This window comes from Nerophis lumbriciformis, linkage group LG02 (genome assembly GCF_033978685.3).
Source record: "Nerophis lumbriciformis linkage group LG02, RoL_Nlum_v2.1, whole genome shotgun sequence".
Taxonomy (NCBI): domain Eukaryota; kingdom Metazoa; phylum Chordata; class Actinopteri; order Syngnathiformes; family Syngnathidae; genus Nerophis; species Nerophis lumbriciformis.
Window position 1 is genome coordinate 41,467,358 of NC_084549.2, and position 12,905 is coordinate 41,480,262.

At 38.9% G+C, this 12,905-nt stretch overlaps 1 long non-coding RNA gene across 1 annotated transcript in view; it reads right to left on the minus strand.

Annotated features, from left to right (window-relative positions):
- Nucleotides 1-848: 848 nt before the first annotated feature.
- LOC133607920 (uncharacterized) overlaps nucleotides 849-12,905 on the minus strand; it is a 29,941-nt gene continuing 17,884 nt past the window's right edge. Inside the window, exon 4 of the long non-coding RNA XR_009815464.1 lies at nucleotides 849-1,515. This is a non-coding gene — a long non-coding RNA (uncharacterized lncRNA). The remainder of the gene's footprint in view (nucleotides 1,516-12,905) is intronic.

A 12,905-nucleotide genomic window follows, 5' to 3' on the forward strand; every position in this document is an offset into this window, starting at 1 on the left:
AGCCGTGTAAGATCCCCACAGGGGAATTAGTAACGCTGGCAGCAGGATGTGTCTTAAGAGCTCTTTTTTGTGCACGGTCTGGCTGCTAGTTATGTTCTTGTGCCTACAGGAATTCCAGTGTCGAGATGGCTACTACCAGAGGGTTGGACAGGCTGGAAGTCTGCGGACACAAGACCTGCTGCAATGACTGCCCACAAGGAATGATGGCGGACTCCTCACCATTCTCCTTATTTTGATCAATGATAAAACTATTTTATGGACTCTTTGTCTGCTTGGAACCGTTATTTTAATAGTCGCGCTAAAATTATTTTTTTAAATTAAAACATTAATTTTCATAATGTGGAAATAATTTTCCCGCCACTAATATTGTAGTCTTTATAAATAAACTGCTCTTGTGCTCAACTACCAACACCCAAAGACATCCAAGGCTTTGGAGACACTTTCTCACATGCAATTTTAATTAAGGCTCCTTAGAAGTAGGTCTTTTGGGAGTTGTTGGCCAAATCTGGTTTCCACTGAGAAATGAAAAGAAAATGATTTCCGTCTACATTTAATGTTTTCCACTACTCCACAAAGTTTAATTGGAATTGGTTGTGCAGTTTTTGCATAATCCCGCTGGAATCACGAACCAGCAATCAGCAGAAAATGCTGTATCCCATGCCTTTGCATGTGTACCTAAAGTACACCCAGGCTGCCAAAGATAAAGGACCAGGGGAGCAAGAATGGAATATATCAGAAACATAAATGACAAAAGGTAAAAAATTGGGCTTGGCGCAGTTATACCATGCAAGGGTATTAGAACTCCTAAAAAATTGTTACTAAACATCTAAGCTTTTGATTCTCTACAGATGCTCTGGCTTCTGGCATTAAGATTTTACTTGTACTTTGTTTAGAATTACATTGCGTGTGAGCTGTGAGTCTTTGTGTGGAATTTGCATGTTCTCCCCATGACTGAGTGGGTTCTCTCTGGGTACTAATCTCACCTCCAAAGACATGCACCTGGGGATAGGCTGACAAAATGGATGGATATCCATCCATCCATAAGCAGTTTGCGTTGGTATCTGGATCAACAATCATGCATTGAGACAGCTGGATGTTGTATACATACTGTAATATGTTGCTCGAGGACATTTAACCACCAATCAGCACTTTACATTCCATTCTTCTTATTCATCAGCCACATAGCTCTCGACCGAGTAAGTTGTCAAGTTGTCAGATATCAACACCAGGTGTCACCTGCTCTTAGCAGGTTTGCGAACATGAGCCTCCACTTCTCGAGATCTTGAGCCACTGATGCGTTTCTAATATTTCTGTTGGGTCCAGTCTTTGATGTTGTCAGTGTACGTTGTTGTTGGTCTACCTCTCCCATATGTACCATTCAACTTTCCCTCTCGTAAGTTTCTGAAGGTTTGTTTCCTCTAGATGGGCAGTAACAAGCTACATTACATTTTCCAGTAGCTTGGCTTAGCTACTTTTAGACCCACGTAGCTAGGTAGCTTACATCAAAGCTACAAGCTGCAAGGAGAGAAAATGGACAGTTAATCCAGGCCCCCAAAAAATATGGAGAAAAAACAAAGACTTGAATGAATGACAACATCCATAAATACGGAGAAAAATCATGATGATTGATTGGTGTTCGTATGATGATTCACAATTGGCTAAGTTTAGGGCGAAACATTACGAACTGGCCAATCAGGCAAGATAAGGCGGGCCATCGAAACTTGTAAGCAAAATCATAACAAACACGTACTCATGTGCAGTGTTGGGTTAGTTACTGAACATCAGTAACTAGTTAGTTACTTTATTTCAAAAGTAACTCAGTTACTAACTCAGTTACTTACACCAAAAAGTAATGCGTTACTGTGAAAAGTAACTATTTTGTTACTTTTTTTTCCTTTTCTTTTTTAAGGCCCCCATTAATGCCCTTTTAGCCTTCATCTCAGTACTGTTATTGCACTGGAGAATAATACAATCTGTTGATCAACTTGACATGCATTCGCATCACTGAACTCTGCTAAGCAATGTGGTCTACATACAACACACAAAGACAAAAATATGTTTCAAAGGGCTAATTTATTTCAGGCCAGAACAAATTGACAAAACTATTTTAAATAGCTGCAACATAACATACATAAGTAACAAACAGCATAATAACAACATGTCACAACATAGCTGTAAACCTGGAACCCAAGGAAGGCACACATGACATACAAGAAATTCTGAAATAAAATCATGTCTGAAGCCCAGAACACTCTACACATTTCCCCAGTTTTCGTTTAGAGAAAAGGAAAGATTGGCCAGGCCCACTAGGATCCCTTTTTATGTTTGTGAACTTTATAGTCTATACATTTAGAGTGATGTGAAGTCTAGAATGAAAGTATTTAAGAGAATTGACAGTGTGTGTGTACATTCAGTGCTGAATGATGAACAGAGGCAGAGTTTAGAGTGTTTTCTTTAGCTTGCTTTCCATGTTTATGTACTCACTGTCCACTGTCCAGGTACGTGGAAAATGTTTTCCGTGCCATTTGCTGTTTGACGTCGGTATCATGCTAATTAGCTGCCTGAAAGCGGGCGACTCCACTGTAGAAATAGCCTGCGTGTCTTCTAGCACATATGCTGCAATGGCTCTATCAATGTTGTCCTGGCTAGCAGTCCCTCCGTTAAAATCCTTAAATGGTGGTGGTGGAGGTGAAGTGGCATCGGAGTCTGTGTCTCTCTTTACTAGCTTCGTCGAAGCATGTTGCTTTTGTAGCTGTCTCAGCAGATTTTAATTGCTGTTTTGGGCAGTAGATAGGATCTTTGATCCAAGACACAACTTACATTGAACTAAAATGTTATTTTCTTTGTGCTCGACAAAAGAAAAGTAGTGAGAATATCTCCATGTTAAGAAACTCGACTGCAGCTCCACCATGATGTCTTGTTAGTAAACACTAGGGGTGCAACGGATCAAAAAACTCACGGTTCGGATCGTTTTTCGGATCAGAGTCACGGATCGGATAATTTTTCGGATGAGCAAAAAGAACAAAAAGACAAGACAAATAAACAGAAATGTTGTCTTTTTGTTTAGTAACACCTTTAAATTATTAAATTAAAATATATAAAATCAACTTAAAGTGCACAAGGCATAATATCTTCTTTTAAACATAATTAATGAAAAACAGTGCAACATAAAAAGGCATTTCTCCTTTCTTTAAACTTGGACCAATGACCATTAATAAAAAACAACTTAGTGCAAGTGCAACATAACAAGGCACATCATCTTCCTTGAAACAGGTAGTGAAAGCCTGACAACTGGAGTGATGCTGCTGTCTACCACACTTGGAGCCATGGATTGTAGAATCCTTGTTTTCAGAGGCAGGATCATTGACACAGATGGTGAAATTTCAGTGCTCAGTGGAGATGTAACAGTTTTGAGGGGTTTAAGCACCTGGAGGACCTCCTCTGCCACTCTCACATCATCATCAGACAGGGTGATGATGTCTTTGACATTTGTCTTCAGGGTCTTGTGGGTCATTGCAGAGTATATACCGTATTTTTCGGACTATAAGTCGCAGTTTTTTTCATAGTTTGGCCGGGGGTGTGACTTATACTCAGGAGCGACTTATGTGTGAAATTATTAACACATTACCGTAAAATATCAAATAATATTATTTAGCTCATTCACGTAAGAGACTAGACGTATAAGATTTCATCGGATTTAGCGATTAGGAGTGACAGATTGTTTGGTAAACGTATAGCATGTTCTATATGTTATAGTTATTTGAATGACTCTTACCATAATGTTACGTTAACATACCAGGCACGTTCTCAGATGGTTATTTATGTGTCATATAACGTTCACTTATACAGCCTGTTCACTATTCTTTATTTATTTTAAATTGCCTTTCAAATGTCTATTCTTGGTGTTGGGTTTTATCAAATAAATTTCCCCAAAAAATGCGGCTTAGCGTCAGTGCGACTTATATATGTTTTTTTCCTTCTTTATTATGCATTTTCGGCCGGTGCGACTTATACTCCGGAGCGACTTATACTCCGAAAAATACGGTAGCTGCCTGCTGCTCCAACATATCATAAGTGGAGTTCCACCTCGTTGGGACATCATGTATGAGCTTATGAGTAGGCAGCTTTAGCATTTCTTGCTTTGTCTTTAGCACATGAGCAGCTATTGTGCTTGGGTGGAAGTAGGAAACCTCCTTCCTGATCCTCCCAAGGAGGCGCTCCATCCTATTGACTGAGATGTGATGCCAAATTCACTACATGTGCAAAGCACCTATCTGTGGTCCCAGTCCTGCCTCATTTACTGCAATTATTAGATTTGTGACATTATCACTTGTGACTGGGATATATTTAACTTCCATTCCTACACTGCTTGTGTCAGTACCTATGCAAGGTGACTCTCGTGGAGGGGGCGTGTCTTCTCATCTCCCAGTCTGCTGTGATGAAGTGAGCGCTTATCGTCACACAGTTCCCCTGGACGTCCACCCGTCTGTCGTGAGCGCAACAGATGATGCTCAGGATAATTCATCCACAACTTTTTTCTTCTCCTGGCACAATCTTATCGCTGAAGTGGATGTGCGACTTTCAGCATGTGTTTAAAAACTTTGTTTTGTACACCCGAGTCTGCACCTATAAACACACCGATTAAATGGCGCAGGGCGTTCAAGCTCCTCCGTTACTGCGCTCGCCATGACCATGCTGTGTGTGGACTGAACGTGCAAACAACTTTTTTTTTTTCATATATCAAACCGCGGATGCCGAACCGAAGATATTGATCCGATCGGATCACGGATCAATGTTGATCCGTTACACCACTAGTAAACACAGACCCCCCCCCCCCCCCCCCCCCCCCCTGTCCCCACACCCACACCCAGACACAGAGAGAACGCGCCTCTTTTCTTCTCTCCCTTGTGACGCAAGAAGATTCAGAAGGACAACACTGCAACTCGCCAATAAAACACACTCAGATCTTCTGTTTCTAGCCGATAGTACATACAAAATAACGTATAATAACGCAGTAACGCATCATGTAGTAACGGTAACTGAGTTACTGAATATAAAAAAGAATGCGTTAGACTACTAGTTACTAGTTGTAACGCGTTAGTCCCAACACTGCTCATGTCACATGACGACGAAGGAGTCAGAGACAGAGGGACGCTTCAAGCTGACAACTTAAAAAAACAACATAAAAATATACTTGAAAAAGGCAGAGGAATTCTCTCCCGCAGATTAGATTTTCCCTTTAGTGATGAAGGTGACGTGCAGGAAACCCATATTTGGCCATATTTAGACAAATGTATGCGTTTGGAGAAAACAATGCCCAAAACCTTAGATTTTTACTCTGTAAACCAAAATAATAACTGCTCTCTTCATCTAAGACGTCAAACACAATTTAAAGGGGAACATTATCACAATTTCAGAAGGGTTAAAACCATTAAAAATCAGTTCCCAGTGGCTTATTTTATTTTTTGATTTTTTTTTTTAAATTTTACCCATCACGCAATATCCCTAAAAAAAGCTTCAAAGTGCCTGATTGTAACCATCGTTATATACACCCGTCCGTTTTCCTGTGACGTCACATAGTGATGCCGATACAAACAAACATGGCGGATAAAACAGCAAGTTTATAGCGACATTAGCTCGGATTCAGACTCGGATTTCAGCGGCTTAAGCGATTCAACAGATTACGAATGTATTGAAACGGATGGTTGTAGTGTGGAGGCAGGTAGCGAAAACGAAATTGAAGAAGAAACTGAAGCTATTGAGCCATATCGGTTTGAACCGTATGCAAGCAAAACCGACGAAAACGACACGACAGCCAGCGACACGGGAGAAAGCGAGGACGAATTCGGCAATCGCCTTCTAACCAACGATTGGTATGTGTTTGTTTGGCATTAAAGGAAACTAACAACTATGAACTAGGTTTACAGCATATGAAATACATTTGGCAACAACATGCACTTTGAGAGTGCAGACAGCCCAGTTTTCATCAATTAATATATTCTGTAGACATACCCTCATCCGCACTCTTTTCCTGGGGGTCTGGCGGCAGATTTCTTTGACTTTGTCGTTGGAAATGCATCTGCTTTGAGTGTCGCAGGATATCCACACATTCTTGCCATCTCTGTCTTAGCATAGCTTTCATCGGTAAAGTGTGCGGAACAAACGTCCAATTTCTTGCCACTTTCGCATCTTTGGGCCACTGGTGCAACTTGAATCCGTCCCTGTTCGTGTTGTTACACCCTCCGACAACACACCGACGAGGCATGATGTCTCCAAGGTACGGAAAACAGTCGAAAAAATGGAAAATAACAGAACTGATTTGACTCGGTGTTTGTAATGTGTTTGAGAAAATGGCGGATTGCTTCCCGATGTGACGTCACGTGACGTCATCGCTCCGAGAGCGAATAATAGAAAGGCGCTTAATTTCGCCAAAATTCACCCATTTAGAGTTCGGAAATCGGTTAAAAAAATATACGGTCTTTTTTCTGCATCATCAAGGTATATATTGACGCTTACATAGGTCTGGTGATAATGTTCCCCTTTAAGGAACACACATTAAGGTGAGTTGAGTTCATGAAAAGTTTTACTGCACAAAACCATTGCTGACTGTTCCCAAACAACACGCAAGTCATTTTTTTTTTTTTGTCAAGATATAGGTAGATGCTGGCTTTTTACTGTATGTAGAGAAAATGAATAACATTATAGGAGTGGGCCTAAGAAAAGGCAAACTAAATAAATACATACAGTGAGGTGCGGGGACCCCTGGAGGTAGTTGTAGGGTGTTCCCAGCTAAATGACAGATAGTTAATTGTAATGGACACATATTGGGTCTATTTGTACACTCTCAGTTACATTAATATTGATATTATACATGTGGGCCCATAGATATAAATGCTGTTAAATGTAGCAAGCTACTTTTGCTGTGTATCTTGTAGTGTAGCTTGTTACAATTCTCCGGGGATAGCTTCCCCTGTAGTTTAGCTACATTTAATCGAGAGTAACTTGTAGTTTAGCTTACTCCATGTTCTAAGTAGCTTGCCCATCAATGACACTTAACAATATGACTAAATAAGGCGTACTTTCTTCTCTTTATAATGACAAGTAGTAGTCTCAAGATGTTTAAGTTTTTTTTAGAAAATCTTAATTTCTTCATGAAATTCTTAACATTCTTCTGTAAATCCACACTTCAAATGCCTCTAACCTGACCTTTGTTACCTTTGTAAGTGTCCATGTTTCTGCACCACATAGTAGTGTTGACTATGCATAGCATTTCATAATGCGTTATCTCAAACTGATGTTAATGTTTCTTGGTGTTAAGATTTGAATACATGTTTTGGAAATACCGATTCTTTTTATTTTTGTGTCACATTTTCCATCTTCTGTTGTCATGTATGCCAAATATATTATGATGTTGGTTTGATGTATTGTGCTCTATTTTATATTAATGTTCATATTTGGTAGTGGAATTTTCCTGTTCACTACCGTTCCTTTTGTTTTTATTATGTTTATTTACATTACGTATAGTTTTCATTTCTCATTTACTGCTGTTACTACGTCTTGTAGGTCCGAATTGTTTCCTGTGATCAAAATTGCATCATCAGCATATCTTAGATTATTTATGTTTCCCCCGATATTCACATCTTTCATATCTTCGATTTCTACGAAAATCCTTCCTGTGTATAAATTGGATTAATTAGGTGACAGAACAAAGCTTTGACATACTGATTTTTTAATCTGGGATTCTGTTGTTACTCCATGCTGGGTTCCTACTGCAACTGTCTGTTCCCAGTATAACTTAAGTTTGTATTTGAAGATCTTTATTGTCCGTTAAATGCTTTGGTGTAATAAATAAAACGGATATAAGCGTCTTTTTGTACTTTTATTATTATTATTATTATTATTTTGTACTATTCATTAGTTTTGTAATGTGGCTCATTAGGCTTATCGCTCTGAAATCTATACAATGCTGGGCTTTAGGGGTTCTTTGGAAGAGTTACACTAAATGACTGCTTTATCTCTACTGGTATTATTCCACTGTTGTCAGACATCATATGAGGATAATCTAAATAGAAGTACAATATTTAAGGTTTGGTGTCCCACATCGACCAGCACTTTTCAGAGTAACTTCCACAACATAGAGGACTGCACATGGTGGGTGAGTTTTATTTTTCCGCCACAAGAGGGCAGTCCTGCTTTAGTCTTATACAAAACCCTAACTCAAGCACATCCACTTACTACATTGTACCTCAAGCAGTAATAAATACACATACTGTACACATTCAACTTTTCATTAAGACTTGTTTCAGTCAAAATTATTTGGGAAAACATCCTGAAAACGTTTGCTGATAATGAAGAAGGATTGCTCCTTTGTTTTTTTTTGTTTTTTTAAAGATTCTTAACTGATACATTTATTTCATCCAGGAACTCTCAACCGTGTCACCCCGGTCACCACATTTTGAATTTTTTTTAAGATTTCAACTCACTTTCACGAAATTCAAATAAAGCAATTATTGTTTTGTTTTTTATAGCCAATGCCATCATTTTAATTATATGCATTAAAAGAATGAATAAAGTAAAAATAAATATCAAAATTGAACTAATAAAGGACAACCAATCTGATATTTGACTTTGACTTATATATCAGTGCAATAACAATAGCAATAACTTAAAATACTACTTTAGCCAAAATCCAAAGGGGAAGAAAAATAAATAAGTCATCAGCATGTTATGATCCGTTGCCCGGATCATAGTTTATTTACGTTTTCAGCACATCTGTTTTGTGTCTCCTTGGTTGCTATGGTTTTCCATTGTGTTCACCTGCCTTTGATTAGCGTTCTGGACGCTCACCTGTTCCAGGGCACTAATCAGAGAGCTATTTAGTCCTGCCTTTTCGCCTCAATCAGTCTGGTGCTTTTGTTTGCTTTCAAGCAACGAGTTACAACGTCTACCCTTTGTTTTCCTGAGCTAAGCTTCGCCCTGTTCTTGTGCTTAGCTTTTCCTGTTGGCTATCCCGTTAGCTTCCCGTGCTATACGCATGCTTGTTTTGTTTATTTTGTATTTTGTATGTTTTCAAGAAGAATAAATGATTCTTCTTACCGGCAAGCTGCTTCCTGGAAAGACGACCTCCGGCATCAACATGCCTCGACGCCGTTACACAGCATTAAACAATAAATACGACTTTTTGTACAATGTCAATTTTTTTTCTGATACTAACACTTCCTGGCAGTGTTCTGGCTCCATAAGGCTCCTCCAGTAAGTCTTTAATGGTCATAAATGATTTTGCTTGTTTTGTTCTTTAAACCACCTTGTGTCTTTTGCATTTATTCCTAGCCAACAAATAGTTTGTGCTCGTTTCTTACATTTCTCTATGCCAAAGTGCCCCTCATGAAGTTGTTTAAGCATTTCTAACCTCAGTGACTGTGGGATAACAACTTGATTCCTCTGGAGCAAGAGTCCATTGATTGAATGTTGTAGAATTGCTGGCAATCACCCCTTGGCCATCTTTCTTTGATATTCCTGATGACTCTTTGTAAACAAAGGTCTCTCTCTGTTTCAGCTGCGATATGCCTGGACGTTATATTTGATACAAGTACAGATACATTCATAGATGAGGTTTACATGCAGATTTACATCAGTCTCTGTAGAGCGTATGCTAGGAGCATCACTATATTTTCTAGCCCCTGACAGAGCATCTGCCAGGACAATGTGCTTACCAGGTGTGTAGATGAGGTCGTAATCATAGCGTTTTAGCTTCATCATAAGTCTTTTGATTCTTTGAGACATTTCGCTGAGATGTTTCTTGATTATTGCAATCTATGGTTTGTGGTCTGTGTCTGCCACAAATGTAGGAAGGCCATAGACGTAACTGGCCATACATTTTGATTTGTTCATATTGACACTCCGCTGCCGTCATTGTTCTTGATGTATACGCGACTGGTCGCCAACCTTCACCTTCTGACTGCAACAACACCACTCCAAATCCATCCTTTTAGGAGTCAGTGGATATTTTCATCTTTTTTGATGGATCAAAGTATTCAATCACTGGCTCTGTCGTTAATGCTGTTTTTAGCTGAGTCCATTTCTTTTCATGATATTCTGGCCACTTGAAATCACATCTGTCCAGCAATAGTTGTTTCAGGTGCATAGTTTTTGAAGACAGATTTGGAATTAATTTCCCAATTCAGTTTATCATTCCTAAAACCCTCAAGACTCCTTTTTTATCTTTTGGTCTGGGTATTTCTTGTATTAATCTTATTTATTTCCTTGTCTGGTTCCACTCCAGCAGCTGTGAGCTTGTCTCCAAGGAACGTGATTGCAGTGACACCAAACTGACACTTTGCTTTATTGAGCTTCAATCCATACGTTTGTGTGCTTTGCAATACTTTGAACAGTCTTTCATTATTTTGATCAAGTGTAGAGCCCCAGACAACAATGTCATCCACATAAACTAGGACAATTCCCTCTCTAATATGCTCCATTGCTCTATGAAAGACCTCAGATTCCAAAAGGCATCCTCAAAAAGCCATAACGGCCAAATGGAGTATTAAATGTGCAGTATTTTGTGCTTTCTTCAAGTAGTGTAATTTGCCAAAATCCTTGAGATGCATCCAGTCTACTGAAGAATTTCGCACCTGCCATTTCACTTATAATTTCCTCTCCAGTCGGAATCTGATAATACTCTCTTTTAATGTTGGCATTTAAGTCTTTAGGATCAATGCACACACCACGATCACTATTGAGTTCACCCATTCTGTGGGTTCTATTGGTTTTATAACTCCTAATTAGGGATGTCCGATAATGGCTTTTTGCCGATATCCGATATTCCGATATTGTCCAACTCTTTAATTACCAATATCAACCGATTCCGATATCAACCGATATATACAGTCATGGAATTAACACATTATTATGCCTAATTTGGACAACCAGGTATGGTGAAGATAAGGTACTTTTTAAAAAAAATTATAAAATAAAATAAGATAAATAAATTAAAAACATTTTCTTGAATAAAAAAGAAAGTAAAACAATATAAAAACAGTTACATAGAAACTAGTAATTAATGAAAATGAGTCAAATTAACTGTTAAAGGTTAGTACTATTAGTGGACCAGCAGCACGCACAATCATGTGTGCTTACGGACTGTATCCCTTGCAGACTGTATTGATATATATTGATATATAATGTAGGAACCAGAATATTAATAACAGAAAGAAACAACCCTTTTGTGTGAATGAGTGTAAATGGGGGAGGAAGGTTTTTTGTGTTGGTGCACTAATTGTAAGTGTATCTTGTATTTTTTATGTTGATTTAATAAAAAAAATAAAAAATAAAAATAAAAAAATAAAAATGATACCGATAATAAAAAAACTGATACCGATAATTTCCATTTTAACGCATTTATCGGCCAATAATATCGGCATGCCGATATTATCGGACATCTCTACTCCTAATGATGTCATCTGATCTAGTTCCTGTTTCAGCTTTTCTCTTAACGGTACTGGAACTCGTCGTGGCGGATGAATAACAGGTTGCGCATTCTTTTTTAGTTAAAACTTATAAATTAATGTTAACACACCAAACTCTTTAAATATGCCAGGGTACTGGTTCACAATCACTTTCACGTGGTAAGATGTATTTCTGTTAATGTTATACACCCTCTTCAGCAGGCCTAGTTTTTCACACACTTGGTCTCTTAGTAAGGATTCATGCCTCTCTAGAACTACAGCAAACATGAGGTATTGCACCTTTCCTTTTACTTCAATTTTGAGCTTGCTTCTCCTCAGAGTCTTTATGAGTTGACCTTTGTAAGCCTTCAGTAGTTAATGATTGGGTTACATTTGTGGTTTTATTTTCCATTCACTTGGATTGGCTCCATCCACTTATCTTGCTCAACTACGTTCACACTGTGTTTGTCTTGTTCCTTTATTCCCAGAATGATCTTCTGTCCCCATACCCACAAAGAATGTGTCACTCTTCCACTGCTTGTTCACATTCGCCTGTCATTTTCACCTTTGAAAAACATTGTTTTGCAAAATGATGTTGTCCTTTACACTTTTTGCAGATTTGTCCATAGGCTTGACACTGCCTCTGAGCATGTTTTGTTCCACATCTTTTGCAGTTAAATGCTCCTGAATTATTTTGGTATTTCATGAAAGGGACAAGCGGTAGAAAATGGATGGATATTGTTTTGCTGTATTGTGCGCCTAGACATCGCTGCAACTGCTGCACTTTCTTTATCCAGGTCGCTCCCGCACACGATTTCACCAAAGGTTCTGACGTGCTGCAGGGCTAATTCATTAGCCTGGCAAATTTTGACTGTCGCTGGTAACTTTAGTTCTGCTTCCGCAGCAGCCTCTTCCTCACCTTCTTGTCCGTAACTCCAAAAACAATTTGGTCACGGATCATCGATTCTTGCAGCTCTCCAAAATTACAGGTTTTTTAGCTTTCAGTTTTACATCAGTCACAAAAGCCTCAAAACTTTCAGCTGCTTGCTGTATACGTGAGCGGAACGCATATCTTTCAAAAGTTGAAGTTTTCTTCGGCGAGCAATGTTCATCAAATTTTCGGATGATGGTGTCAAATGCATTCCTACCTTTGCCGTCAGCAAACACAAAGGTATTGTATACCTCCACAGCCTGATGTCCAGCCACGGTGAGCAGCAGTGGTATTTTCCTTGCCTTAGGTTTGTCATCCAGTCCAGCCGCTTGTAAATACAGCATGAAGCGCTGTTTAAAGGTGCGCCACTCACAGTCAACGTTACCAGTCTAATTTACAGCGTCAGGCGGCTTTACACTTTCCATGACTTCAAGTAGTTCACTCCTGGTACCATGTTATGTTTCCCGTGAAAACATATGTAGGACAACGATCTGATTATTCACAAAACGTCTTTAATGCCGTCAGGTAGG